The sequence below is a fragment of the Carya illinoinensis genome, chromosome 10 (genome assembly GCF_018687715.1).
Source record: "Carya illinoinensis cultivar Pawnee chromosome 10, C.illinoinensisPawnee_v1, whole genome shotgun sequence".
Taxonomy (NCBI): Eukaryota; Viridiplantae; Streptophyta; class Magnoliopsida; order Fagales; family Juglandaceae; genus Carya; species Carya illinoinensis.
In genome coordinates, this window is record NC_056761.1 from 20,593,728 (window position 1) to 20,598,215 (window position 4,488).

The 4,488-nt window shown below is 37.4% G+C and overlaps 1 non-coding gene across 1 annotated transcript; it reads right to left on the reverse strand.

Moving 5' to 3' along the window:
- Positions 1-2,475: 2,475 nt before the first annotated feature.
- On the reverse strand, positions 2,476-2,583 carry LOC122280229. Its single transcript, XR_006229814.1, has one exon. It is a non-coding gene; the product is annotated as a small nucleolar RNA R71 (small nucleolar RNA).
- Positions 2,584-4,488: the final 1,905 nt, after the last annotated feature.

Sequence of the window (4,488 nt, forward strand, 5' to 3'; positions counted from 1 at the left end):
TAGGACAGTAGCAGAATTATTTCTCTCTTCCTTTCTAGAAGTTGAATGTGTAGCAGCAGAGAGTTTATTACCTTCTTTCTTTTGTTTTAGAAGCTGGAGCACCAGGAGATCACATGGGATCATGGAAGGCAAGCTGTTCATTTCAGCTTTCTTGCTTCTGCACATGGAAGGTCACCACGACATCACATGTACAGCTCACAAACACACGGCTATAAAATGAAAGAAGGCTGAAATGCTATGGGGGTGGGGGGGTAGCTTAGCTTGTATTTTTATTTTCATAGCTTTACTTTCTTTCTGTTTTTTGTTTTTCCAGACATTTTCTTTTTCTTCCGTTAGTAGCAGGCGACTTGCTTGTCTTACTGGAGTTGTCTTTGTTTGGACGCAGCAGGTGGCAAGACAGCAGCCGGCTGGTTTTGCTTTACAGACATTAATATCAACTTTGCTTTTCGTTTAGATGCTAGCAGTAGAGTAGTCATTATTTTTATTTTCTTTCTTCTTCATTTAAGATAGAAGCAGCTGGTTTGAATTTTATACATTAGTTTTTCTTGCTTTTGTTTTGAGTCCTTCGGCGAAGCAGTAGTCTTGAATTTTAATTTCTTTTCCTTTTCGTGTTAGACACAAGGCGGCAGAGTAGAGGTTTTTAGTTTGTATTTTTTGCGTTCAGACAGAGAACAGGGGCGGAAGCTCCCATTTCGGCTGGTTATTGTTTTATTTTGTTGATATTTTCATGTTCCAGATTTTAGGCATTTTATATTTTTGCAGTTTTTGCTTTCTGTGCAGCTTGTTCTTTGGTTTCCTCTCTTTGTTTACTTGTTTCTTATTTATTTTACTTCAGCTTTCAATAAATTCACAAGTTTTAGACGGAAGTAGCAGAGTTGGTTTTATTCAGTCTTTCTTTTTCGTTTAGACGCTAGGAAGTAGGAGAGTCTTTAGGTTTTATTTTCTTACTTTACGTTGAGTAGTAGGAGGAGGCTGGTTTCTTTTTCTTTTCTTCTTAGCTCTTTCGTTTGGCGTCTTGAGGTGGCAGTTTCATTTTAGTTTTCTTAGTTTATTTATTTATTTAGTCTCGTTTGTTTTATTTCTTTGAGCTGATATTTTATAGACTATTTATTTTTCATTCTAGGGTTTATTAGTTAGTATTTTCTTAGTTTTTGATATGGCTTTAATTAGATTAATTTTTACAGCTAGAAACATCATGTGTAGCTAATTTTAGAAACTTGGGTTGTGGAATGGGGCGTGATTTGTTTTGGATTCTAGATTGATGCAATATTTTATGGTTGAATGTTGATTTCACTGAGTTACTAATTGGATTTAAATTGAAAATAGATTGAAGCTCTTGCTCTTGTTTTGTTGTTGACGTAAGGCACAACAAAAGCTTGAAAATTATCAAGGCTTCTCTCGATTGTTTGTTAATGTGTGTTTGGCTAGTAAAATAGAAAATCCCTTAGGAAAATATTGCAAAAACTTGAGCTTAGCCTTTTTATCTTCCGATTATCGATGCCTTGATTGGGTTGTTAATCGAGAAAATTATGTAGAATCCAAAATAAAGAGAGTCTTAGACCCAACCCAAGTGTTTGTTAATTTGCCTTTTTGATTAGAAACTCTAATTTCAACTTCAATTATCTTCTTGCATTGCATTTGGATTTTATTTTCATCTCTCATACTTGATTCATTTGTTACTTGCAGATCTCTTATATGCTTTGATAACCCATTATCCCTGTGGAATACGATCCTGGACTTATCCTTGATACAACTTAACACTTCTACACTTGGAAGCACATTCGACCACGAGTCAAGTTTTTGGCGCCGTTGCCGGGGACAACTGGTGCTTATTAGAGCATCATTCCTCCACTGCTGAGAGGACGTTGTGGAGTTGTGAACCTTTTCACAGCCTGGGTGACATCTAATCTTTTTTCCCTTCTCTTTGTTTATTTTTCATGGTCTCTGATTATCTGCTCTGGTTTGTATGACTAGTTGGACTAGAGACCATACATCTTGAGTTTTTAGGACACAATCATTGACATCTTTTAGCTCTGCATCATCTTCTGTAGAATCATCATTAGACACTGATAGCATCATGGCTGAAAATGAGCATCATGATAGGGAAGTGGAGAATCCAAACAGGACTCTTAGAGAATATCTTCAGCCCGTTAGGACTAGCACACCTTCTTGCATCATTTTACCTATTAATGCAAATGCTTTTAATTTCAAACCCGGGATGATTCCATTGTTACCACACTTTCATGGTATGGAATCTGAAAACCCCTATTTGCATATCAAAGAGTTTGAAGAAGTGTGTTCCACATTCATGGATAGAACATGCACTGATGAAGTCATAAGATTGAAACTGTTTCCATTTTCCTTAAAAGACAAGGCTAAGACATGGTTGAATTCCTTAAGACCAAGATCCATTGGGACTTGGCAAGAAATGCAAACGGAATTTTTAAAGAAACTTTTTCCCATGCATAGAACCAATGCCTTGAAAAGACAGATCATGAATTTTGGCCAAAAGGATGTGGAAACATTTTATCATTGTTGGGAACGATTCAAAGACCTTTTAAATGCATGTCCCCATCATGGATATGAGAATTGGAGGGTCATTAGTTTTTTTTATGAGGGGTTGCAACCAAAAATGAGACAATTTGTGGAGACCATGTGTAATGGAGCATTTTTTAACAAAGAACCTGAGGAAGCCTTTGAATATTTTGATTATCTAGCTGAAAATGCACAATCATGGGATACATCTGATGTTCATGATAGGTCTAAAAGTTCAAGGACAATTTCAGGGGGTGGGAAATATAATCTGAGAGAAGTAGATGATTTGAATGCTAGGTTGGCTATGATTTCTAAGAAATCAGAAGCCATAGAAATGAAGAAAGTGAATGAAGTACAAGCTGTACCTCAGATGACCTTGAGCTGTAATATTTGTGAGGGCCAAGGGCATTCAACTAATGATTGCCCGACCATTCCTGCCTTCAAAGAAGTTCTCTTGGATCAATCTAATGCTGTTAATATGGTTGCTAAATCTTTTTCAGGTCCTTATTCCAACACTTACAATTCGGGATGGAGAAATCACCCTAATTTCAGTTGGAGGGGTGAACAAGCTGCTTTACCTGCACCCAACATAGCGGGTCCTTCACAAATTGTACCCTACACTACCCTAGGAGGTCCAGGACCATCTCAATATGCCAACCACATGGTGCCAGCCCAGAAAAAGAACCTTGAAGACAATTTCCAGCAATTATCCACCAACTTCCAGCAGTTGTCCACCTATTTTCAGCAATTCATGCAAAGCCAAGCTGCTATCAACAGTCAAAATTCACAAGCCATTGCTGACATTCGAGGGTCAGTCACAAGGTTGACTACAACCATGAGTGCTCAAGAGAAAGGGAAGTTCCCTGCACAATCTCAGCCTAATCCCCAAGGCCAAAACTACCAATTTCAAAGTGTGGCAGGAGATTCAAATGTCAAGCAAGTTAAGGCTATTACAACCTTGAGAAGTGGTAAGGTGATTGGCATTCTAGCTCAAGAGGTATAAAAAAATGGTAACACTTCTAAACCTCCTTCTGAAAATGAGAAACATGATCCTTTAAAATCTGAAAGTGTCCCAAGCACTACACTTGCACCTTTTCCTCAAAGGTTAGCCCCTTTGCACAAAGATAAGCATCACGCTGAAATTCTTGAAATTTTTAAGCAAGTTAGGATTAATATACCATTGTTAGATGCTATTCAACAGATTCCTACTATGCTAAATTTTTAAAGGATTTATGTACCGTAAAAAGAAAATTGAATGTGCAAAAGAAAGCTTTTCTTACTGAGCAGGTTAGTGCTATTATCCAAACCAACACTCCTCCCAAATACAAGGACCCAGGATCCCCTACCATAGCTTGCATGATAGGGAGCTCAAAAATTGGCCAAGCATTATTAGACTTAGGTTCAAGTGTGTACTTATTGCCTTATAATGTTTATGTTCAGCTTGGATTGGGTGAGTTGAAATCTACTTCTATCACATTGCAGTTGGCTGATAGGTCTATTAAGATTCCAAGGGGTGTTGTGGAAGATGTTTTGGTTCAAGTAGACAAATTCTACTATCCAGTAGACTTTATCGTACTCGACATGCAATTGACTAATCATTCTACTTTCCAAGCACCTGTTATCTTAGGAAGACCCTTCTTAGCTACTTCTAATGCACTCATAAATTGTAGGAGTGGAGTTTTGGAAATATGGCCTTGGAGCTAAATATTTTTAATCTTTGCAGGCAACCGCAAGAAGTTGAAGAAGTTCATGAAGTGAATTTGCTAGAAAATTTCATTGATGAAAATTCTGCACATTGCTTTCAACTTATTGACTCTTTAGAGGAATTTGAAGAAGATTTGAAAATATTTGATAATGTTACTAACTCATCTCTTGTTTCCTCAATAGGTCAGCAAGTTACACCACCATGGAGGCCAAAATTTGAGCAACTTCCACCATTGACATCAACCCTCA